General features: G+C 41.1%; 1 protein-coding gene across 1 annotated transcript in view; it reads left to right on the top strand.

The window, feature by feature from the left end:
- Window positions 1-408: 408 nt before the first annotated feature.
- Window positions 409-27,247, top strand: part of bahcc1b (BAH domain and coiled-coil containing 1b) — a 115,001-nt gene continuing 88,162 nt past the window's right edge. Inside the window, exon 1 of the mRNA XM_061755569.1 lies at window positions 409-472. The gene's annotated coding sequence lies outside the window, so the exon portion shown is untranslated. The remainder of the gene's footprint in view (window positions 473-27,247) is intronic.

Below are 27,247 nucleotides of genomic sequence, written 5' to 3'. Positions count from 1 at the left end.
ATCTGATAAATTGAGATGCCGATGCCATGTTTCAGATGTCTCGATTGAGAGCAGTTGACAGCAGATAGCATCACTGAAAACCTCCCAGATGGTTTCATTTAACCAATTGCTTGGGGTCCACATCGTCCACTGATTCTAGCATTTATTTTCTCTTCTTTTTGTGACCCTTTTAAATGTATGAGTTGATCCCCCTGGCCGAGATATTTTAAGACAATGTAAAGAGCAACTGAAATGTAGATTAGTGAGTGAAAACAGCCTTAATAGTAACAATGTATAAAACAATTGATTTTCAGTCAGAGGTTCAATACTTTAGTAAGTATTGTAATAGTAGTAAGTAAAAGTAAAGTGCATTTTGAATATTTTAACTTGTGTTTGGGTATTGCTGTATTTACAGGGCTTCGACCTACGACGTTTTGTGGTTATGCAATGAACTAGGCAGCTTCCATTGTGCAAGCCAACTACTGGAAAAAAGGTAAGGAATGTTTTCTTCTTTTTACTCCTGCTTTAGGGAAAAAGACTATGCGCGTTCCGACCTGCGTACAAAATCGGTTTACATCAGTGTCGTAGAAACGGAACGCTGTCATAAACTAACTTTGGACTCTGAAAGTGAGGCCTACTTCCTCTCTCACTGATTGGCTTTGTAATCATAACAACACTAATATATCTATGTATATACATGGATCCTGTTTTTCCAGCCTTCAGATTCCGGTCAGGAAAGGGAAACAAGGGGGGATGCAGAGGCTAAAGGTGTGAGGGTTAAAAAAAAAAAAAAAAAAAACAGAATACCCAAGGGGAAAAAAACAAACTCCAGCACCTTAAATGTAACTTGTGATGGTTTATTCCTGCTGCCTGCCTGGTGCCCTCTCTGATAGAAGACTATTGTGTTGTTTGACCAGGAAATAGAAGAAAGAGTAGAGGAGTGGAGGGAGGAGGGAACCCGGAGTGTTTTGCCCGAGCAGGGTTGTGCGGTATCTCCAAGGATCAAGGTTATTCAGAGGCTGGGATGTGATGGCTAGGGAGGCAGCTGGGGGATGTATGGAAGTGTATGTCGGCTAGATTTTTGTTGTTGCCCAGCTGCAAATAGCAAAAAAAAAAAAACACCATGTCGCAAACCTAAACAGGAAATTTGCTGTTTTAAAAAAAAAAGAAACATCACTTTTTGGTATATTTGTTAAAGCTGTAAGTAGCAATTGAATAAACTGATCTGTGGGGAAAAAAATCATCACTCCCTGGCCCAATTTTGTACCACTAATTAGATTTTTAAGAAACCACCATGCCCGTGGAAAAGCAACCAATGAGCAACAGAAGGCAGGACTGACGAGGTGTTGTCGTTAAATAAGCGGCTGCTAATCAATCAAGTGTAACATACATGCCAACCGAAGTGAAGTGAGGCTACATTCAAATCTTGCTAGCAGTTTTAACATTGCAAACGTCCCCTTCAAGTAGATGCAAGGTCACCATAGCACTCACGCTTGTTTGCTTCCGCCGCGCTGTTCAGGCAGATGCGTCAATGCTAAGTGGGTGAGGAAACAATTAGTTCTGCCTCTAGCTGCACTGCATTATTTATCGGCGCTTAGCATGAAAAACTACAAACCGCTTATGTTATCATTCTGTTATCATTGTGTGTGCACGGATGTAACAATCCGACGTCTACCAATCCATGGACATCTAGCTCCACACTTTACACAAGCATTTGTACAGAAGGAATCCCCTTCTCAAATTGACCCCACATACTTCAGATAAACACAAATGGCCACTCTTTGAGGAAATACACTTTTATTGTCTATTTGAACACATTTCCCCCACATTCCATTTGCTTTTATTTAATACATGTTTGTTCTACAATTAAATTGTCATTTAGATGAATATATATATTTTTTTTTTTTGGTCATTGTGTGTGTGTAAGTGTGCATATGTGTGTGATCAGAGAGGTTAGGACAGGAAAGCCCTGCTCCTTGTGCACCACTGACCCCTCAAAATCGATGTGACAGACCAGTTGATTGGCTGGAGGGTCCTGTCTTTCTGCGCCTAATCCCTCAAGGTAGAGCCTCGGCCAGGCCTGCTGCGTTTAAATGTGCGCGTGCGTGTGTTTGTGTTTGTGTCTGTCTCTGTGTGTATCTGTGCACTTGCATGTGTGTCTTTCTGCACCTAATCCTTCAGGATAGAGCAAAAGCCACGGGTTGGCATATTGGCGCAGTTGTTGGGGTCAGGCCTGTGTGTGTGCGCGTGCGTGTGTGTGTGTGTGTGTGTGTGTGTGTGTGAATGCTTGAGTTCTTCTCCCCAGTAGTCCAATTAACAGTGCAGAGTACCAATGTATATTCCAAGGGGTCAGTCATGTGTTTGGAAGTAGTAGTGGGTTATCAGGGCGGGACGAGGGGCACGTTTTAGGGCAGATTTGGTCGGATAACCCACTTTGGGTGAAATTAGACGCAGGCATCTGGATTTGACCCGAGGTCCTCGCCGTGACCCCCGAGTGACCGAGGGGGTCACGGGGCACAAAGCAGAACAGTGACCCCGCACAGGTCAAACATGCGGGCGGCTGAAGGGACGCCTTTGTGGGGCCTGGCAGGCTCACTATTTCCCATGAGCACCAGGGGACCGTGTCTGCCCAGGAAGCGAGAGCAGAGAGGTGGTGAGACAAGGTGTGTGTGTGTGTGTGTTTGTGTGCATGCGTGTGTGTGTGTGTGTGTAATCCGTAATTGATTTTTGTTTAGATTTCAGCTTGCTTGATGTGTGATTATCCCTGACAAGATGCCTTGATTTTTATTTGCTATCTTCCATGTGGGTGTGTTTGATTTGTGTGCACTCTGGGAAAGATTTAGTTTGTCTGATGGAAACTTTGCCACTCCAATTCATGTTTTATTCCCATCCAAATAATCACAAACTCCTTGCTGGTAGTGGAAAAAAAAGGAGAAAAACAAAGCCACCCATGGTCTTTCATATCCCTTCCAATCCTGATCCCCGAGTATCTAAAATCTCGGAGAGGAGTTCATTCTTGCATCTGTTTACGTTTGCGTGCGTGTGTCAACGAGAGATTCAAGGTCCGCCTGTGGTTGCCGCCTGTGTACATCTGTTAGCAGCTCCTTAATGAGCGCATGTATGCCGCCTCCAGTGCTTGTGTGTGGCCCTCGGAGAGGCAGAGAGGAGCCCTCTGCTCCAGTAATCACATTTAATTACACACCAGCATTAGACGGCCCATGAATAGGGTTTTTAGACAGGCCTCTTACACTGGAATTGGCCGCATCCCACCGAACATTGCCCACCTTTGTCCCGGCCGTCCCCCTCTATCTTCTATTAAGACTCTGTCATTTGACCATCAGCAAAGCACTACAGTCTAGTACTAACAACTGCTGGGCTAATGCTGCACATTAAGAGCTCCAAGGTAAAGGGGACAATAGGCGTTTTCTTGGCTGAACGGCGTGTGTCGGCCTCATTAATGAGGCAAATGGACCACACATTAGACTCATCAGCAATCACGTTGTCCTCCCATCCTAGATAAAGGCCCCCAGAAAATGCGCATGTCTGCTCGGGCATGATTTAAGCTAAAAAAATAAATACAAAATTTGAGAGGCGATGTGTATTCTGTTCATCTCCAAGGGAAGGTGGGGGGTTAGGTAGTCCGACTGCGAAATCAATTTTTTGAAGCGTAGCGTTTTGAAGATGACGTAGGGAGAGAGAGATGCCAGGTCCCCATCTGCACACTGCACACGTATGCAGAGCAGTGTTTACGTGTTAATATCGACATCTGTCATCGTGTTTACACGCAGAATTCTGTTCTCGCCCCACAGAAAAACCCAGTTTTAGGTCAACACGTGTAAACAGCACACACTCTAATGGTTTAACTCTGATGTAAACGCGTTACTGTGCCATGAAAACATTTTTCATGCCTTCACTTGATCAACGCTTGTGAAAACAGCAAAATCTCGGTTAAAAGTCTAATTTAGTGGAAATTATTCCTTAAATCCGTTTGAACCTTTGTGAAAAAAAAACATTCTGCGTGTGAATGAGACAAAGGCCAGGGCTTTCAAATTGGATCAGACTTTTTTTTTCTTTTTTTTTTAAATATTGCAAAGAATAGGTCAGGCCCTTTTCTAGTTGACCTCAGCAATAGTACATGATATTAATGGGCATTCAGTTGGAATTCATACAAAAACATATGCACTATTCCATACAGATAGTGAACAATTCTTAAAAAAAGAGCTGTTCATTGCCGGTTAGAGTTTACAGTCAAACTAAACATAAAACAAAGAGCATTACATATGCGTATTTAAAACAAGCACACAAGTCCGCTAGCTTAATGCAAACACATAATGGGAAATTCCATTGACAGGCCAACAAATCGCATCTACGTGGCGGTGTTCTAATACTTCAAGCAACAGATATTTAACACAAGCAGTGGAGCAACACTTTTTAGACAATATAACAATACTCACTAATATTACTGCAGTTACAGAGTCACTTACAGTAGTTGTGAAAGTCTTCTTTGTTAGTGTCTGCAAGACAGTATTATACGGCCCTCCAGGGGCCAAGTCGAGCACACCAGAAATGGCCGCAATGAATTAATCATGATGTACAAACTGGTTAATTATTTACATTCGGTTTAATTATATTACTTTATCTTTTATAAAGTACATTAGTTCTATTTTCCTTATTTAAAAAACACATTACAAAATGTTTTGCTGGGTTTTTGGGGCGACTCAAACGGATTCATCGCATTTCCATTCCAATGGAGAAAGATGATTTGTGATGAGTGTTTTGAGTTATGAGCATGGTCACGGAATGAATTCAACTCGTAACTTAAGGCACCACTCTATTTTTTCCAAGCAGTTACAGTTTAACTGTACTATTATCATAACATTCAATATAAAAAATGTTATTTACAAAAATATGAAGTGCATTTTTTTACTGATCCAGGAAGTTCTTCCCAGAAAAAACTCATTCAGTCTTTCACGACCTTCTCATCATTTTGACTGCAGAAAGGACCCATTTTCTACTCTAAAATATCATTTGGAAATGATGTCCTTCCTAATTTACCCCCGCCTTTCCGCAACCCTGCCCTCGCACACACGCGCACACACACACACGCACGCACACTCAAGCACACACGTACACGCACACACAATCTCGAACTCACCATAAATCCAGTTTGTTTTTCAAAGGCCAGACTCATAAAGAGAAGAGGTGACAGAGCAGCACTGATGGGTCAATATAGCTCCTTTCGCTAAAACACACGTGCATCCACAAATCCACTCTTATACAAGATGCATGACCCCATACGCCATAGGTACACACACAGGTATGTCAAATATCGAATTTGCATTAGAACACATTCAGTTTTATTCATATATGCACATTGTACACGTAGAGACACACACGCATTAACATGGGTAGTGTGCTGTGAATGGTATGTTTGAGTGGAACAGAATGACTGTGGGGATTCATGCTTGCTTTCCTCTATTAAATCTGCTGTAAGGCCTACTGTGTACGGGAGTGCTGACGTTCCAGCCCACCGTGATGATCTACAGCATCTGTGAGTGTGTGTGTGTGTGTGTGTGTGTGCGCATGTGTGCGTGCGCTAAAGTCTACCTGTTGCCCAGGATCTATCGCGCGGGGGAGTTTTATATAGCACATACGAACATTTGTGTCCATTTGTTCACGTATAAATCAACGTTTTGCGAGTGAGCGTGTCCGTGTGGGCGTGCAGCTGCATGCGCCATGGCTTCCTTTTGCAGCGTTTAGGGTTTGGCACACAGAGGGTGGGTATTACTTCACATTCACATCAAGACAGAGGAGGGTCTCACAGGTAACACGGCTGCAAACCTCAGAAACGGGAGTGATAATTTACTGTCCAAGGTGAATGGGTAAAGCGGTGGAAATGGGGTGGCGCGTATATGCGGTTTGTCAGAGAAGTTCCAGGACTGTTGTCACGAGATACATTTCAAACCCAAACTACAAAGTATGGGTTTTCCCCTTCAATGTGGGTCAGACGGACGACCAACAGGTCTACAAATACAGCCAGCGGCATTTGCTTCATTCAGTGTGTGAAAAGAGGCGAGAGTTGTGGCAGGACAACTCGTGGCTGCTCACAATGACCTGAGCATCTGACAGTTCTCGACCAAGAAGAACATCTCCGTGCTGGAGCAACCTCCCTACTCATCTGACCTTGCTCTGTGTGATTTGAATTTTTCCTCTTTCTCAACTTCAAGGAGGTCATCAATGGTTTTTCAAGCTGTGGATGACATCAAGATGGTTGTGATCACAGGATCCCTGAAGAATCCTTCTAGGAGTGCATGAAGGCGTAGCGGAGAATGCTGGGAAAGTGCGCTGGACTCCAACGGGATTACAGTAGCCCCTCTTTTATCGCGGGTGTTACATTCTAGGACCCCCCGCTGTAGATGGAAATCTGCGAAGTAGCAACCGTATATTTATTTTATAATTCATATGTTTTAAAGCTTTATGCGTAATACCAATACAAAGTATGCATGTGAGGTGCAGGTATTTTTGTCGACTATGGGTTGCCATCCTCACGTTCTACACTGTAATATCTGTGACTTTGAATTTGTGTGTCTTTAAAAGGCGGGGCCTGGCCTGTTGAGTGATGTGGGAGTCAGCGAATGAGAGACTGTATGAGTTGAACGAGACTGTAGACTTGGCTGCTGTTGGCTCAGGATAGCGTTGTGAATCGCGATATGGCAAGGGATGACTGTACTTGGACGGAAAAAACTTTTGTAAAGTTTGTAATTTGGATTTAAAATACATCTTCTTTGATGCCAGTCCTGGAACCTTTTTGACACACCTTGTATAATGCCTTAGCTGTGGCCAAGTGGTTAAGATCAGCGCCTGCCATCTTGGGGACGCTGTTTCAAGACACTGACCATCCACCCCCAGCATTGCCCATACTCTGAATTGCTCCCCGGGTGCTTAAGTAGCCCACTGCTCCAGTGTGTGCCACTCACAAATGTGTTTGCTGTGTCCACTGCTGTGATGGGTCAAATGCAGAGGAAAAAATTAATGTGCATCTGTTCACAACAAATAAAGATCATTCTTCTAATTATTGACCCAATTTGCTATTGCGGGCGATTTCCCAGATCCGGCCCAATATATTTTGTCGGGAACGACAAAACATCGTAGTAGTTGTTTACGTCTGACCAAGACACGGCACAATTTTATGGCAGTAGTCTGACATTGTGCCATCATGAGAGACCAAATTTGTCTTGTAGTCTGATCCAGGCATAAGATTCAGGATGTCAGTTTCTTGCAAACTTGCTATAAAGAGGCAAGTTTTGAAAAAACAAAACAAAGCAAAATAGCCTGAAAATGGGTGGGTGGGGGTGGGGAGAGACATTTATACTGATGCCTCTGGACCTTGTTTAAAATTCAACTAATTTAAATAAAATCTGCTAGACTTCATGGAATCTGGTTGATTTAACTTAAAAAAAAAGATTTTGAATCTATTCCAGTAAATCTATGCTTAAGCATTAATTACAATGGAAAGTTTTCAACTTTTTAATTTATCAGTCTTTTGTAACTCTATAAATAATGGCATAATCCACATTTTACTTAATTTTTGGAAGGCCTGCAGAATTTAACAAGATACTGTAAACTATCTTTTTTAACATTAAGGATAAAGATTTGCTTCATCTTTCTAGGGTCAAATTTCAAGTTTAATTGATGTTATTGTGTGTATTTTGGGCCTTAGTATAACTTTCCCAAATTAATCTAAAATGTAATTTTATTTTGTCACGTCTAATTTATTTACACAATTAAAATATCCTCTACAAAAGATCTGCTTTTTAAATGAGACATATGGGGACTCATTTATAGGATATTTAAGTAACCAAACATATAACTATATCACTCCGTAAGAAAGAGTCTATAGTTAAAAAAAGAGCATAATGTATGAAAGGACGGTTGAAGTTGTAGATCGCATTCAATGCTTGAGAACAGTGATTCCTGAGTGCGCTGTGACACATTGTGCTGCAAGAGATCATCAGTTGCAATTGGAAATTATCGAATTTCACTAAATTGGTCTAAAAGGTTTTATTAGTATTATTTACTAAAGTAATCTATATTTGTTCATCTATCTATGCTAGCGACTTACAGTGACAGGTAGAACAATTAAATGCTCTTCCACTAGATGGCAGAAGGTATAAAATTATACTGATTAGCCTTTTTTTTTGGATAGTTTTGTTTGGTGCTGTGAGATGAGATTTTTCGTAAAAAAAAAAATAATAATAATAATAATGTTGGGAAACACTGCTTTAGAATACATTACACCACGGAAAAGGGTTGACAGAAGTTGCGAATACTTGCCTGCAACTACTTTTGACAGTTTAAAAGGAGAGCCTTTTAAAGTGAAGACTTTTTACAATGACGATCAAATAAAAAATCCCGTTGTCACTGATTCAAACAGACTTTTCTCCCACACAGTTCAGCAACAAAATGCATGATTCACTCGAAAGAATTCTCAACAATTTCCAGATTTCAGCATTGGGCCTTGTGAGACTCTGTGACACTCACTCCGTCGTCGACATAGCTTTCAACATTCCTCCCATTTTTTTGTCCTCCGTGCGGGATATACTATCCTACAACCCCGCCGCAACCCACCCACCCCACTCCCTTTTTTACATGCCCTCCCCGCCTCTACTTGTTCTCCCTTCCTTTTCCTTTCTTCTGTTCTCATCGAAATTCAGGCCTCGCCGTGGACACCATTGATCTCGCCTTCCTGCCTGTTTGAGAGCCACTGGGCGGGCCAAGCATGTTTTTTTTTTTCCTTTTTTTTTTGTGGTGGGGCAGATAGTGGGGAGGATAAGGACGGCAGGAGTGGACTGGACGGGGGACGCAGGGAGCAGAAAGGGAAGGCTGAGAAGAGAAGTGGGGCGGAGAGAAGAAGAGAGCCTTTAATAGTGGCGAGGAGAAGAAAAGACACAGGCTCTCCTCGTGATCACGTCTTCCGCCTCTCTTTTGGAGACACAAGAGAGCAGCTATTTAGTGGAGCCCACACATAACGGCCACTTTATTTACTCTTCTCCTTTCAGCTTGTTCCAAGCTGAAAGCCTAAAACAGTAAAACGAGCTGTTTGACGAAGTAAGAAGCCCCCGCCTTTTCGATATACAGTATGTTATTTACTCCCCGATATGACAGCTAAACATTTAAAACCTATATGGTGGCAAAAGTACTCCCACCCTGTACTTTAGTAGAAGTACGGATACTAAGGCTAGTAAAAGTAAAAGTACTAATTCAACTCCTGTAACTTAAGTGAAAGTTAAAAAGTACAGACTGAATTTTACTTAAATACAAAAGAAAATGAATTTTTACTGTTAATAATATACTGTGAAACATTGGTTCTCAAACCTTTTATGCAAATTACTAACTCAAAAATTACTCGGCTCTCCAAGTACCACAATGACCAAGAATAAAATACAGCAGTGTAGTCGGCCCAAGGGTTCATCAAAAACGAGGCAGAGGTTTTATTCCTAAAAGTATATTCCATATATTTGTTAACTACTTGAACATTCAATGGCCGTTTTAGATATGGGCGACAAGGGCAGCCCCCAGGGCGGTGTTCTCGTGGAGTGGGGTTGAGTCGATCGCCTCCCCTGCCGACGTGTGTATTTTCGGTGCGTAGTTGCACCCCTAGTGGTACTCGTACTGAACTGTGATATATACTCATTTACAATATCTGTTTTGATAACTTGGCACAATGAAAGCAAATATAAAATAGTTTCCCCACTTTCAATAACTTGAAGAAGAAAAATCCCATTACATGTCACGTTTTGAAGAGCTAGCTTGCATTGCCTGATTTATATGCTATCAAAAGACATGTTCCACTATAATGTTGTTGTGTAACAAAAAATGCTAAAATTAGCTATTGATAACTGAAAAATATATCCGTGTGTGTTTTTTCTTAGGTGGATTTAGGTGAAGAATTTTTGAACGCCAGAAACTGGTGTTTTTTAGGCTGGCACAAGACAATGCTTTTACAACACATTTTTCTTGCTGCCGACAACATCAAACACCTCTCTCAAATAAGGCCATGGCTGGGGAAAATATGGCTTCTCTAAATCTGTTTCCCTCATTGTTAATGCTCCCTTGTTTACATTCCTCCATGTCACTGCTGTCCCTGTTTTTTCCCCTCTTTACAAGACCCCAAGAGCTAAGCCCATCAAGATCTCAACCATGGTTGACTTTACCTCTCTTTTTGCATCTTTTGTTATTTACATCGTGTCCACATAGATTAAAAAAAGTAACTAGCCTGTTTTGACAAAGTAAGGAGTAGAAAGTAGAGATGTTTTCGAATGTAAAAGTAAAAAGTCGTCAGAAAAATACTCAAGTTCAAGATACCTGAAAAATGTACTTAGTACAGTAACAAAGTATTTGTACTTCGTTACTTCCCTCCCTCTGCTATAGGGATGATAAATTCCAGTATGCACACTCTCCTCAACATATGGGCACATTTAGATATGACCCACCTTTAATCCCCCCTCAGGCCGCACACACTGGTTCACTCTCCACATCCAGAGCTGCGCCAACATCAGAAAAGGTCAGCAGGCCTACCCAGGCTGTCCTGAGGCCAGGCTGGCGACCTAGCAGTCCCCTATAATGCATCTCGCTCTCCGCTGACTCCCCCGCTGACCTTTAAGGAAACTCTCATTGCTACCAGACCTCTGACAGACTGCAGCTCCTTAGAAAAATCATGAGGGAATATTTTTGGGGGGAATTGTGCAAAACACCCTTGGGCATTTTGTATTAAAGAACCATTTTGTATTTTTGCTAAGTTGGTTTAATGATCTCAGTGAGGAAATGTGCTGACTTGTTTTGTAATAGGTTATGGGTCACCAGTAATATTTATTTTTAATTTCAGTTTTCATTTTTAAGTGTAGTTTTTGGCCAGGGTGAAATTCAACATCAATAACATTAATATCCCAAACCAAATCACGCCAGTTTTGTAACTGATTGCTATTTTCTTTTTCATTGTCTATATTGGAGTTAATATTTTCAACCTCACTTTATTTTAGAAGAGAATTAAATGACAGTTTCACAACAGCTGGCACCAGCATCTTTGAGGATTTGGGAATAATATAGCTCAACATTCAATTGATTTGATTTAAACTCCCCCCTGACAAAATTATCTTTATTTCCTACGGGATCCATTTATTTGAGTCATTGTCAGACAGGTAAACACAAAAATTGCATTAGCATTTAATTGGAAGAAGTAGACTCGGCAAAACACAAAACCAAAATCTTTGGTCCTTTTAAAATGTTGCTTCAGAAGATCCTGACTCATATCCGGCTGTTAACTTGGGAATTTGAATTCCGTGTGCATCCTCTCGAGTGACGCTCACTGAGGCTTGATCACAGGCCGGAGCAAGTTGCGTGTGTTCGTTTTGTGTGTCTGCTGACAGTACAGTCGGTGACATGACGCCCCTCTTCTCGCCCCCCCCCCACCCCCCCTCCTTCCATCACCACCCACCAACGCCCCCTGCACTCAATGCCTCTCGTTAGGGGCCTCTGAACCTTGTGAATTCAAAAGCAAATAGGCTGCCACATAAAGATCATCCCTCATTTCTTTTGCAGTCACTCAGAGACACACACACACACACACGAAGAGGAACCCCATCGGAACATGTATGCCCCCCTCCATCCTCTCCAACATGCCAGTCTTTTAAAAAAAATAGTGTCCTATGAATAGTGTTGTCATATGAACAGTAGGGAAATGTTTCCTCTACAATAAAATTCTTAATTTTTCCATCCATGTGGATGCCAACATACACTTAAATATAGAATGATGAATACAGGGGGGAAAATATGAATAGAGCTATAGCATTATTGTACAACAGTGGTTCTCGAGCCTTTCCCACCAAGTACCGCCTAAAGAAATATGTAGCTCTCCAAGTACTACCATAATGGCCTACAGCAAAATACAGTAAATAAAGTGTTCATCAAAACAAGGCAGAGGTTTTATTCCTAAAAAGTACATCGATGTATAATATATATAATCATTGAAGCCACTGTAACATTCTGTACAGTTTGCATGTTAACACTGCGCTTAAATGTTGGGGTAGTAAAAAACTACTTACAATTAACGTACTGTTTTGTACTTTTATACCGTACAATTAAAATGTATTGCACATAATTTAGGTAATAATTGTATTTCAGTGTTTAAAAACAGTTCTTAAAGTCTACATGCAAATATATTTGATTGTATTTCAAAGTTAAATACAACTGAACTGTTTGTAAAGTAAAGAATGTACTGTACTATGCAAATATATTTGTACTAATTTATGTATTTATTGTACTTTAAAGTTAAATACAACTGAACTGTACTTTAAAATGTATTGTACTGGATTTAAAAGTAATTTAAACGGCCTGTATACATAGCTACAAGCTTCATTCTAATATAATAAATTATACAAGTATGATGTAAATTGTATTAGTACTTTTAATTCAGTAAGTCTTTTACGTACCGCTAGAGAGGCTGCGTACCACATTTTGAGAATCACTTCTGTACAACATAAAGGAGTGTAAAGTGCCAGTATGTGATATGTACAGTAGAAAAACATGACATATAAGCTATAAGTAAGTAAACGTGTTACACTGAAGTAAATATGATTGTGTTGTAAAGTTATTTACCACTTGTACAAATCGTGCAACATTGAGCTGCGCGACGTCAAAGTGGTGGCATGTGAGAAATACTTTACAATAGAATAAAGTGCTGTATAAACAAGTAACTTTAATGTATGTGCAAGCATGCATGCACCAGAGGCTGTCACGGGGTGAGCAAATTTTTGTGCTTAAGAGCACAAACGTTTCATTGATTTTTTAAACGGGTGATTCGTAGATACTGTAAAATAAAATAAAGAAAAGATAATTTGTTTTAAAATCTTTTTTTCAATTGAACTATTTTAATTCTTTGCTAAAAACGCTTTTGTTACTTTCAGTCATGTTATACTCAAATGAGGAGTTTCAGTACAATAAAACAATATATATTTTGAGTAGTTCAGTATGTGTATTATCAGATTTTGAGTTGAAAAAAGGCAAAACTTTAACTTAATTTTGAGAGCGTTATAACAAGCAAATGGCACCGATTCCGTGGAATGGGCCACATACTGTATTTGTACTTTATTTTACAAAGATTTTAATGTATATACAAGATTTGAATGAATATACAATAAATCAATTAACACCGTTTAATGAGGTAATTGAATAATACAATAAAATAACACTATTTAAATAAGTGAAATTAATACAGTTTACTGTTCCAATTTTAGTGGAAAAAAAGGTTGAATTAATGCTAGAAATATTACAGCACTCTTGATAATGTCAATGCTCGGTGGGCCGGATTCAAGAACGGTGCGGGCGGCATGTGGCCCCGGGGCCATACTTTTCCCACCAGGGCTAACGTCTGCAATAGATTTGTACAGTGAGATGATACCCGGTAATAATGTGAACATTTTAAACTAATTTCAGTGCCCCTTTGAGTGACATTAAACAATAGTTTTGCGTGTGTGCGTGCACGTCCACAGTGAGTTTGCATCATTGTCGTCATATTCGTGCATGACTAAGATAAGACAAATTCCAGATTCCCACAGGTGTTCTCGATTCCCGGTTACCACCGCAACTCCGCCTCTGTGTCCCCCGTCTCACGACGTTCCAGAGTTTAATCGTAAGGACTTTAAGGATCTGACCTCACCCGACGCATACTTTTTTGTGCGGTTGCGGTTCACCATGAGGCCAGCAGGCGAGGCTGTGTCTCACCCTTTTGGGCTTGCTCTTGTCATTTCCCCACAACTTGAGACCAGCTGATCTCACAGGTCAAAGGTCGGCACCGAGCGTTCCAGTCGAGCTCGTTCCGCATTTGCTCCCCCGCGGACAGAAACCCTGCGACGTCGCAGGTATGGACTCGTTGAGCGCGTACGCCGACTATAAGGATGCGACTCCTCATCTGTCCTCCTCTCCTGACCTTTGACCCCCTCTCCTCTTTCAAGATGTTGCATATTCGCTTGTTGCCATGGCGGCGCCGTTTTTTTTTTTTTTGAGGCCGTAAAAGGATCATCAGTTATGTCACCTGACCCCATGCTGAACCCGCGCGCCCACTCATGCAATTTCGTGTGATAGCATTTAAAACAAAGGACTTGTTTTAAAAGGGGTGGGGGGAGCGGGGGTAGAGGAATGAAGCAAGGCTCAGCTGTGAGTGAGCTTCACCTCCTTTTAATTTTATGGGGATGGTGGGGGGGAGAAAAAGTAAGTGGTGTCTTTTGACATGTATGACAGGACATGAGGAGAGAGGCACATGTGACCCTGCGACACACCCCGCCACATAAACACACACGCACACCGGCACGCACTTTCACATCTGGTTTGGCCATCGGCTCCAGTTGACGTGCCCCTCCTCCCAAGACACACACACATTAATTCTCTCCGTAGTTCTGCTCCTCATAGCTTTCTCTATCACTGGCAAAGTAAACCCACCATGTGAGAATGATGAATGGGCCATCCTGCACCGGAAACACACGTTAAAAACCTCCTGCTACACACACACACACACACACACACACACACGCCCACACAGCCCTTCGCTTTCTCCCACACTCTCCCTATCTGACCATCCCTCGCTCCTCTTTCCCGCCAAGCTCCCAACACACAGAGCATAGTGTCTTCTCACTACCGCAGTGTCACACACACACTTTTGTTAGCGTGTGTGAGTGAGAGACTTAACACACAAGGCTTAAGATTGACTCAAAGAAAAACATGTTTATTTATTTAACCTGTATTAATCCAGGTAAGGCCATTGAGAATTGAATTCTCATTTGTAACGCTAACCTGGCAGCATACAACGGAGTTAAAACAAAGCGAAATAAAATACAAACACATAGACAACAAACTGTACAGTGTGATATAGTTGCATAATACATTACATTCATTGGTGGTATCCATGGTGAGCAGAGAAAAACATACAACTTACACATTGCATTTAAAATTCTGCTTTTACCGCTGTCCGTGTCTGTGTGTGTGTGTGTGTGTGTGTGTGCTGCGTGTGTGTGTGAGAGAGAGGAAGGGGGGGCGGCTTAACGCAAAAGGCTGAGGAAAAATACAGTATATGCCTTTGTATTCTGTGTTAATTACAACCTCATATAAGCTTTTGTTTTATTGTGAGGATAAGAAAGCAGACCTTGCTCCTCTCTCTCGCTGATATTGTATCATCACTTTGCTGTAAGACAAAGATATCTGGTTGGGGGGTGCCAGTTGCATGAGGCAGATGATAACTGGCTGTTCATGTGTCTATAGTATGCATGACCTCTTCTAATGAGAAATCGAGACACGCTTATTAGGCCAGCCATCAGTTTATATTTGAACTGTCTCCTTACGTGCAAGTTTTTTCTTAAATTGTCATTATTCTCAAGGTGCTTGTCCTGTTTCTTGTCTACAAAAGGGTTAACGTTTTTCTTTGTAACAGATGTAACAAACAAAAATGTTTTAGGAAAAACATAGAGCACATGAAGGTGAGGTAGACATGCTCCGTTTTAATTAAATCTGTCAGAGGTATTTATTTAACAATATGTTTATTATTGTGTTTAAATTGCATGCCGCAGACCATTGCTCCAATGGCGGACATGTGAAACCAATTATGATCATGGTTGTCAACCTATAATGTTAATTTGTATGTCTCAGTGTTGCAATGTGATCTTTTCTGCTAACATCCTGCAATAGCCTGCCTTTGAAATTCCCATATTTAAAAAGCCTCAATTCTAATTGATAGAAAACGTGGCCCTATTTTACAGAGCCCCAACCACTATGCTGCCAGTTTAACTTAATTGGTCTGAAAAGTATTTACAAACAACCACCACACATCACCATTATTATATTACTAGCATTTGAACAGGGGTGTGTAGACTTTTTATATCCACTGTAGATAGTTTTTGTTTCTTTTGGTGGTGTGCTGTGAGATTTTTCTTATGTAAAATATGTGCCTTGGATCAATAAAGATCTCACTCATCTAATACAAGAGCCGCTCCAAAAATTAAACCAGTAATAATGCTCGGTTACAGACAGAGGTGTTAATTTAACATCATTTATTGTTGTGGCTTTTTCTAATATTTTGTATAAATAACCTAAATATTGCCTAAAATAGTTGAAGCTGTCCCTAGTCTTGTGACCAGTGAGGCCAGTACCTCACATTAAGTCAAATTAATATTGCACATAATAATGAAAAATGTAATCCGTTATTTTCTTTTGCGTAGTTGACGGAATCTGACATCAGCCAGGGGAGATTTTCAAACTCCAGGTGGTCCATAACTAATTAAATAAAGCGTCACTGTGAGAGAAACCCCCTTTAGATGCATTGAGAGACAAGGGAGGGAGAGAAAAAAATCCCCACAAACCTAAAAAAGGGGGGAGGAGGGGAATAAGAAAAGAGTTTCATTTGCTGTCAAAACATTTGTAGTGGAATTAAACATATGGATGCCACAGGCAAAATGAGGGCTGGGATACATTAGAGCTGCACAATGTTACACTCACCCTCCAGTATTTTACACAGCTCACAGAGATTAATGGAATAAAGGGAACAGAATTTAGAGAGTGTGTGTGTGTGTGTGTGTGCGCGCGTGTGTGTCTGCGTGTACGTGCGTGTGTGCGCATGCATGTGTGAGTGTGTGCCTGCATGTGTGTGTGTGTGTGTCAGTCAATCCACTGCAAAAATCAATATTCCTCTATGATAAACATCTTTTGCTGTTGGACTTCCCGGTACATCCCCATCACAACTTAAATTTGATGCATTCTGAACTACAGTCAGACTTCCAAGTTAATTAGACAAATCCATTTTGAATTGTAGTATTTGACTTGTGTGCGAAGCTTTTGATCATTTCCACATTTCTTTTTTTAAGATTAAAAAGACTCTACAACACTTTTAAATCGTCTTTCTGTGCCAGTATAGTGTGAAATTGCGCATCTCCTACGCATTCAAATGTTAGGTGCCGTTGTAAACGGGGCGGCGCAATGTTTCATTGATTTATTTCTCTACTACTGAATAGGTAAAAGCTCGCTGCAGATCCTTTTAGTGTTCTGACTAAAAGGCTAAATAAAATCAAATAAATTGGAACGCAGTCTTACATCCACAAATGAATAGCAGGCTTGGTGTTTTTCGTCCACTGTGGTAAAATGAGAATGGAATTTATGACTGACCAGCTAGATTTTCTTACTTTAAAATTTATTTTATTAGGACTATATAGTCATCATCACGTAAAAAGCCGTCTTTGTTTTAAGGCTCATTCCAAACTCCTGACTGACCCTCAATGGACTGATACACTCGGCAGGTGGCTGCTTCAATTGTTATCATTTGAATTTGCTTCCATTTTATAATCTGAATTTTTATGCAGATTAATCACATGATCATTAATTTTGTAATAGTTTTTTGTTATTTTTACATGATGCTTACAAACAGGCTGTGAGTGTTTCGGGTTTTAATTAGTGCTCAATTTTTAATGGCTCCTACCAATGATCACACACCACACTGATTCAAACTAAATAGATAATCAACGGTAGTATCTTAACACTTTTGTATGTAAGTCTATCATTTTTTTTAGCTGCAGAATAGTTCCTTATAGCCCAAAAATTTGCAATTTGTGTTATTTTTCACTGTAAGAATCACACTAAGCTGTAAAGTTGGAAAATCAATAGCCTGATAGAAAAATTACCTTAGTCATTTTTAACTTACTGTCACAAGAATGCAAATAAAAATCTTTAGGTCTGTTTTGACTTTGTTTTGTCATCCAGATCTTGGTAATCCACAAAGTAACTGCACTCTTCTTGTCCGTTGACTGTTTTTTTTTTCTTCTTTTCTGAAGATGTTAAAAAAAGACTGGCAATTTGCTAATAGCCTAACGAAATGTAAGTTTATGCATGCATTTCACAACAGAAATGAAAGCAAATATGTCATTTTATAATAATGTACAATGCAAATGTTAGTGTTCAAATGAATTTAAATGCAACTGTGGTAACAAATAACTCAAGAATATTTGAGTATATTTGCATGTACGTCTCCATTGCTCCTGAAAATTGAATAATTCAAACAGGTTTGAATTATTTGTAACACCCTCCCTTTATTGTTTTTCTAACTATTATTTACACAGTTTATTGGTGGAACATCTTTTGCCATTTACTAATGTCATGCCGTGAGCTTTCTGGACATATTTTTTTCTTGCAGGCCGTCCTCTGCCATGGCACAAAGGGGCAATTTAACCCACTTTGACCTAAAATACAACATGCAAGACAAACCTGGTTATTTGAGCAGGCATTTTCTAACAAAAGGCACACACACCCAGTTGCCCCTCCTGGACTAAATTTGATAAACCATGTGAGCTCCTGCATATTTTAGCCAACATTTCTGCCTATTATTGCACATTCAGAGATCCCACCGTGTGAGAACGACGGCCAATTTATCATTCATTGCGGTAAATCGCAGCGGAGACTGCATTTAATTGAGTTTATATTGTATTTCTTAGCTGGGTGCCTTTTCGCTATAGGGTGGGGGAGTTCTCCCAGTAGCAGCAGCAGGGGCTAAGCGGAGGTGTCGGGGAGTGGGGGAGTACCCTACCACCACCTCTTGACAGCTCCGCCTCTGACTAACTACTAGTGAAAACCTCTCATATGTAATGTGTTTGCATATTCTCTGCAGCAGTACACTCACAGGCCACTTGCACCAGCCAATGACAGAGACGTCTAACATTTTGGAAAGGTGTTTTGACACTGTAGAGATTTCTTCAGTTAAAATGTTCATTAATGTGTCTGTTTTTTCACCCTCTCATGTAGTTATAGTTATTTTGTAGTGAACAGTCGGATGCAGTGCAGGCCTACACCCAAACTACTAGCTGACATCTTCTTTTCAGCCATGAGATCACATTAGACTGTGCTTGTGTACCTAATATTGTGGCAGACAAGCGTATACTTGCATGGTCCCCGTCCTCAAAAGTAACTTTTTAGATAAAAGACCTCCTCTGAAGAAGATAGTAAATGGTAATGGTGTGCCATTTTACCATGTTTTCATTTAATTATCTTAATCTGACTCATGTGTTTAAATGGGGAAAACAGCATGAAGAAAACAGAGGATGTCTTATTCATCAAAAGCAAAGTGAGGAAACCGTTGTGTTGCTATTAGCAGCGTGTAATGAAAAAGGCCGGCTCCCCAGACTTAATGATGGTCTCTTATATTCCACTTCAAAGCTTCATCATTTAGTTCATTTGCCTCTCTTAATGGGCTGTGATGTCAGTATAGGACACTGGGTATGGACCACGTGATTGTTGTCAGGTCAGTCAGTTCCAACCGGACCGACAGAACCTGCAGTCTGGGTCTTATTCTGCTCAGGACGAACCCACCGTGCCCCCGTAGTCCTCATACTCCTCCACTTATCACCAAAGTGTACTCACATTCTTTAGAACACAAACACACAGACTACCGGTTATTGTTGCATACGTTTTATTTTTTTTCCTCCACATCACAATTCATTTGACTTACAAAAATGAAGAAAACATCTATGCTCATTTGATTATAAATGAAAAACAATTTCACATAATACTACACTACAATACATGATATATACAGTATATAGAACTCTGACATGTGAGAAATACTTGTATGTTCAATGATATAATTCAGAATCATAATAAGAATAAGTACGGATAACAACAATATATAGTATGTGACATTTGCCTATATATACATACAGTTGTGCTCATAAATTGACATAATATGGCAGAATATGTAAGATGTGTGAGTGATCTGGCAAAACGCATTTATAGTCATTTTAATGGGCTTCAAATTCAACTCAAAAGTTTAATACACAAACATATTTAACAAAAGATCAATATTTCACAAATCCTGATAGTAAATGTCAAGATAGGAGCACAACGGTAGCATTTAAAAGTAGGCTTTAAGTGTGAATACAAAATAAGGTAAATATAATCAGCCCCATAAATATAGTATGGTTTTTATGACATTATTGGTTTTTGTTGTTTTTTTGCAAAAAAAAAAAAACAATCTCACGTCTAAGTACTTGTAATATTGCATCTTGCAAGTAGCCTTAACTTGGATTCAAACACGTGATCCCCAAAAAGAAATTAATGGTGAAATTATTATTTGAATTTAGCTTGCTGTTGTTATCATCACTCAAAAATTGCAAGTTACTCTCTCGCGCTTTGTTTGTTTATTGTTGTTGTTTGTTTTTTGGGGTGGGGACGTAATCAACGCCTAACGTCCGGTAGCAGGGGGAAAAAAGAAAATGTCACGATGCAGGCTTTATTGAGATTTTCAAAATAAACTAAGCACGCGTGTTCGTATCGCACTCTTCAACAAAGCTGCCAGAGATCACTTGTGCAGAGTGTGAAATAATCCTCGCACACACGCAGAGGAAGAGAACGTGGATTATTTTGTTTTGGGGGTCCAAAATTTTATTGTGAAATCCAAAACTGCGAATAAAATAATAAGGATAATACATGTGCATTTAAAAAAAGCGGTCATGCAGGTTCTGTGGGGATTAGTACAACTAAAAGCGTGTTCTTCAAAGTGAGTCCACTCTGTGTAATTATGTAAAGTGGTGCTATGCTCCTGCAGCCGGCCTGTAATTTCACATTTTCGGAAGTCTGTAGAATTTCGAGGCAGATACAACATCAAATCAGACAAAACAAGAGAAGGCTGTCCCTTTCAAATTAAATGGTTTGGCTATGTTGAAAAAACAAACAAGATTAAAGTTTCTCTGTCTGGAGCTTTATGAGCCTTTGCCGTAAACACACACACACACACACACACACACGAGATTATGCTCTCATTCTGGTGTCAAGTATGTCTAAATTTTTTATTATAATTGAGTTTTTCTTTATTTATTCAAAATCAAGACACGTTTATATATATATATAAAAAAGGTAAAGTCAATTATACTTGAAAATGAAAAAGAAAATCACAGTAATACTGTTTTTTAGTGTAAACTACACGCTCACACACGATTATGTTCTCATTCTGTGTCGTTATGTTCAAGATTGGAATTATAATTTTGTTTTATTTTCCTCATTTAAAATCGAGACACGTTATTTAAAAAAATAAAATAAAAATGTCAAGTCAATTATACTTGAAAATAAAAAGGTCACAATCATACATCAGTTTTTAGGGGAAACACAAACGCAGACACACGCGGGCTTACTAAACAGTAATTGATTTTTACTTTTAATACCTTTGATCTTAGACTTGTATGATTTTAAAATTTATTTTCTATAAAAAGGGAATAACTGCCAGCGTCCGTAAACCGACTATTATTACTTTATTTATAATTTGTATTCAATAAAACGACATAGTACAAATATTTATTTTACAAGGAAAATATATTTATATTTTTTATTATAACCAATAAGTTTTTTTAAATTCACTGGCATCTTATTTTGAACATTTTAATTTATTGTATCGTATATAGCGAATTTGCGATTTGCCAACGTAATTATCAGACGAATTTTAAATGAACCCTGTTTTTTTAAATAAAAAAGCAACAACACAAAAACAACAAAGAAACAAAAAACAATGAATTGATTCGCTTCCTCACCTGTGCAAATAATACCCCAAAAAACAAGCAAACGGAGGAAAATGGATGATGGATCGCCCAGTTTGCATCCCGCTGTCCATCTCGTCCGTACACATTCTTGCCCAAAAGTGTAACGTGAAACCACAGCAAAATAAAGCTCCTCGTGCCGAAAACGGCGTTCGAAAATGGCGCCCTGTCGCAGAGGGGGCGGCTGTGGGAGGAGAGGGTGGCCGTGTGTGGGGAGTTGGGGGGCGGGGGGGGGGGGGGGGGGAGGGTGTGCGTCTGCACTATGGAGCTGCAGTCTCTTCTTCTTCTTTCGTGCCTACCCCCACTCTCTCGCCAAAAACCGTCCCCGGATTTCGTCACCCAAACGCGGCACCCCCTTGTTGACTTGTCGCCCTTTGGAAGAGAGGGGGCACCGAGCGGTGGTGTTACGCCCCGGAGAAAGGCTCGCTTGTCGGTTGCGTCTCCCGGGCGTTCCCATCCCCCACATCCCGGTTGTTTTTCTTCCACGACAGCTCGTCAGACATCTCGAAAAGCTCCCTTTCGCCGTCCATTTTCTTCTTCCGTCCGCCTCGCAACTATCTCTTCTCCCCACGTCGTCCTTTTTTTTTTTTTTCCCCCTTCCAGCGGGGCACGGAGCCCCGGTGTGACCGCGTCTCATGGTAGGCAGGCGGGCTGTAATGCGGGGGGCTTCCGCGGGAGAGCTGTGAAGAGGGGATCGCTCTCTCTTTCTCCCCCGCCGCGGTGGAGAGAAGAAGGGGAGGAGGAGGAGGAGGGAAAGGAGGGGGAAGCCCACGCCACGCTGATCGCTCGGAGGGAGCCCCAGCATGTTGCGTGTGCGTGTACGCGTGTGCGTGAATGTGTGTGCATTATAATGGTTGCTAGGAAGTACTTTCTGTGTGTGAGGGTGGGGAGCAGCTACATGCACGATGAGAAGAAGGCAGCTGCAATATATATATATATATATATATATATATATATATATATATATCCATCCATCCATCCATTCTCTACCGCTTATCCGGGTCGGGTCGCGGGGGCAGTAGCTTCAGCAGGGACGCCCAGACTACCCTCTCCCCAGCCACTTCATCCAGCTCTTCCGGGGGGATCCCGAGGCGTTCCCAGGCCAGCCGAAGGATGTAGTCTCTCCAGCGCGTCCTGGGTCGTCCCCGGGGTCTCCTCCCGGTGGGACATGCCCGGAACACCTCACCAGGGAGGCGTCCGGGCGGCATCCGAATCAGATGCCCCAGCCACCTCATCTGGCTCCTCTCAATGCGGAGGAGTAGCGGCTCTACTCTGAGATCCTCCCGGATGACCGATCTTCTCACCCTATCTCTAAGGGAGAGCCCGGACACCCTGCGGAGGAAACTCATTTCGGCCGCTTGTATCCGGGATCTTGTTCTTTCGTTCACGACCCACAGCTCATGACCATAGGTGAGGGTAGGAACGAAGATCGACCGGTAAATTGAGAACTTCGCCTTTCGGCTTAGCTCTTTCTTTACCACAACGGACCGATACAAAGTCCGCATCACTGCAGACGCTGCACCGATCCGCCTGTCGATCTCCCGTTCCATTCTTCCCTCACTCGTGAACAAGACCCCAAGATACTTGAATTCCTCCACTTGGGGCAGGATCTCATCCCCGCCCTGGAGATGGCATGCCACCCTTTCCCGACTGAGGACCATGGTCTCAGATTTGGAGGTGCTGATTCTCATCCCAGCCGCTTCACACTCGGCTGCGATATATATATATATATATATATATATATATATATATATACACAGTTTATATATATAGTTTATATATATATGGAAAAGTCATTTTGTTTCAAATATAGAGTTTGGTTTCTTGGCTCTTTTTGAAGGTATAATGTTAAGATTTGGTGCACAGGATGTGCAGGACGTGCATCGTGTAGAAAGCTTTGTTGTGTCCATGCATATGTGCACACAGGCTTTGAATAAATCTACACATACTTTGGGAAATTGCATTTTTCAAGGGATAAAGTGAGTGCTATAGGGTCTTGTTTCCCCAACCTTTATTGAGACAAGGTGCATATTTTACATTGGAGAAATCTCACAACACACCGCCAAACAAAAATGTATCAGAAAGTGTATATACTGAAATAATCTTGTCAATTTACTCACAGATGTACTCAGTGTGAAACCTTGGGCCTGTTTTAGTTCAGCGCTATTATTCTGTTGTATGAAGGGCAACAAGTGGATACATAAGTTAATTGTACCTTCTGCCATCTAGTGGAAGAGTATTTAATTGTTCTTCTTGTCACTATATGTCACTGGCATAGATAGATGAACACAGATATGTTCGTAGTAAATCATTTTTGAAACAAATGAAAGTTTATTTTCCCACAGCACACTGGATGATCTCTAATGGTACACTAATGTGCCATGGCACTATTTTCCTATTTCAGTATACCGATGATACAAAACGTCTACATACCCATGTTCAAATTCCAGGTTTTTGTGATATAAATAGAGACATCACGATAAAAAAGCAAAAACTTTTTCCACCATTAATGTGACCTTTAATAACTCAATTGGGAAAAATAAACAACTGAGCTAATGTGGTTGCACAAGTGTGCACACCCTCTTACAACTGGGGCTGTGGTTGTGTTCACATTTAACTAATCACAACTCATGTTGAATGGGAGCCAGCACACACCTGCCACGATTTAAAGTGTTTGGTGTCATTTTTTTTTTTTACAACACAAAAACCTGCCATTTAAACAGGGGTGTGTCGACTTTGTGCATAGTTTTTAAAACATTTTCAGTGAGTACTATAGGTGTCTGTGTGTGTTAGTGGTGGTATTTTCAGATAAATCACTCTCTGCTTGCCGAACAGTCAGTCCTCACCTATGTAAATGCACCCCTGAGGGCAACAGATTTATCTGCTTCACCCCCACACTCGCGCAAACACACACTTGCCCCACACCCAAACCCTCCTCACCCTCTCCTTCCCGCTCTCTGTGGCCCACTGTAACCCCCTTCCCCTCAGCGTGGAGATGGATGGCCCATATCCCCTTTGTTTGGATGCAAATGGCCTTTAACCCCAAATTAATGGATAACTCCCCAGAATGGCCTCTAATAATACCTCACTCAAATGATGCACGTGCACTTTCACCTGAAGCCACATTGTAGATTTAATTATCAAGTCCATAAAGGCAGAAAAAGGCACATTAATTTCCATATTTGTGACTGTAAACTGGAACCTCTAGGGTCTAAGAAATGAGAAAATAATTGAAGTAGAAATAAATTCCAGGCTCGAACTGAGTGAAATTAACCAAAATTAAAACTTAAAGATAGACTTTAACGTCAATGATGAATGTTAAAGGTGTAATGTGGCACATCACAAGTCGGATGGTTTGACCTCTCAAATTTGGTATGACATTTTTCAGAGGTGGGCAGTGCGGTGAGCATGTGTTTAACAAGTCTGCCTCACAGTTCTGATGTTCTGGGTTTGAATCTCGGCTCTGACCTGACTGGGTTGTTCATGTTTTCCCTGTGTTTAGGTACTTTGGCTTCCTCCCAAGTTCTAAAAACATGCTTTGTATAGTTGGTAGTTCCGCTTCGGTGACGTACTCCTCTGACGCCATTTAATTGTCAACAAATTTAGTTGTTTTTTTTTTACACTCAAAATGGCGACTCCTCAGCACGAAGCGTTTTGAGTGGTTGAGTTTGTGAAAACAAATGCCATTGTCAGGGTGCAGGGTGCTTTTAGACTTTTTCTTGTGGGGGTATGTTAAAGACAAAGTTTATGTTCCAGCACTTCCAGCAAACATCGGTGACATGAAAGATCGAATAACAGCTGCAATCAACACGGTGGACCGCGACATCCTGAGGCGCGTTTGGGAAGAATTCTCATATCGGCTTGATGTTGTCCGTGCTGCCGGTGGTGCCCACATTGAGCACTTGTAAAACATGAAATAAAAACTTTAAGGTATGTACAACATATGTGGCGGCACAGTGGCCGACTGGTTAGAGCGTCAGCCTCACAGTTCTGAGGTGCGGGGTTCAATCCCCGTCCCCGCCTGTGTGGAATTTGCATGTTCTCCCCGTGCCTGCGTGGGTTTTCTCCGGGCACTCCGGTTTCCTCCCACATCCCAAAAACATGCATTATTTGGAGACTCTAAATTGCCCATAGGCATGACTGTGAGTGCGAATGGTTGTTTGTTTCTATGTGCCCTGCGATTGGCTGGCAAACAGTTCAGGGTGTACCCCGCCTCCTGCCCGATGACAGCTGGGATAGGCTCCAGCATGCCCGCGACCCTAGTGAGGAGAAGCGGCTCAGAAAATGGATGGATGGATGGACAACATATGTGTCCAAGCTGGAGTTTTCTATTGTTTTTCGTTTTTGAAATATTGCGTGCTGATTTTGGCGCATTCTTTTTGAATCACCCTGTATATTACGTGTACTGTATAAAGTGTATTGGTACAGCTTGGTGGCAGCTGGCTGGATCTCGCTGCGTACCCAGAAACGATGACGTGACACGACATGGCGTTTTTGATTGGCCGTTGCATTTACGACATTACGATGCCGTTCTTCTGCGTTTCAAATTTCAAATCACAGCAAAACTAGTTGTAGAACAGTGCACACTGCGCGACAGGTCAGTCACGTTCGGCCACGTCGCTCGGTGTACGGTGGGCCTACATAGTCCGTTGGCTGGACTCTGGCCATCGCTGGAAAATGGCGCATCCTTGGCCAGCACAAAATGCTGATGTCACACGAAAGGTCAGCTTCAAAGTTTTTGTGCAGCTTTTAAGACATCTTCCTCCATAATGCTGAATTTCCAAATTGCACAAGCATTTTTAATGCCTTCATCCGTTTGATTTCTCAATGTGATGTGTTCTGTAAATCAATTTAAAAAAAAACCAAAAAAAACTGAAGAACCACAAACCGAAGGAAAAAAAATAATTTCTTTGCCAGCATTTATAGTGGAGGACTATCACATTGTTGTAATTATATTTTGATTTTATGTGCACTTGTTTGAACTTTCGCTCCTTGTTGGATCCTGTGCCAAGTGTCGGCAGATGATGACAGGCGCTCAGCGTTGAACATGAAGCGGAGTGTAGGAACAGTGATATAGATATGATCCCACCATTAGCAGCGGCGCCATGCTACTCTTCAACATTACCGCAGCACTAAAATTTTATTTTAGTAGGCCCGCTCACTCAGGTTGATCAAGAAGAGAAAAATAACAGTGTGGGGGTGCCTTTAAGGCGTGCATCTGTATTCATATGTAATATTTTTCATCCATGTATACCTGTCAGCCTCTGAACGCAATCAATGAAGATCCCCTCCCCTTTCTCGATCTGCCTCATGTCAGCAGCATAGGAGCAGACGGCTTTATGTCAAAATTCATCTAGGGAAGAGGCCACTTGTTGCTCGAGATGACGAAAGCTGGCCGAGGAAAGTCGACTGAGTGGGGGGATCATTTCATACAAGTAAGATGGATGTTCTAATACATCTGCCTTATGTAAAATTCCCCCTACAACATAAACAGAGCTGTTGTTAAGGATACCTCTGCCTGGATGATACGAGAAAGGGGTGACTACTTTTGCAGATGTGGGCGATAGAGTGTGTTTTTTATGTTATGAGTGTGTGTTGGTCTCATAGTTTTATATAACAAAACCTGGCATTTGAACAGGGGTGTGTAGACTTAATATCCA

This window comes from Phyllopteryx taeniolatus, chromosome 19, assembly GCF_024500385.1.
Source record: "Phyllopteryx taeniolatus isolate TA_2022b chromosome 19, UOR_Ptae_1.2, whole genome shotgun sequence".
Lineage (NCBI taxonomy): Eukaryota > Metazoa > Chordata > Actinopteri > Syngnathiformes > Syngnathidae > Phyllopteryx > Phyllopteryx taeniolatus.
The sequence above is the reverse complement of the archived record's forward strand: the minus strand, read 5'-3'. Positions and strand labels throughout refer to the sequence as shown.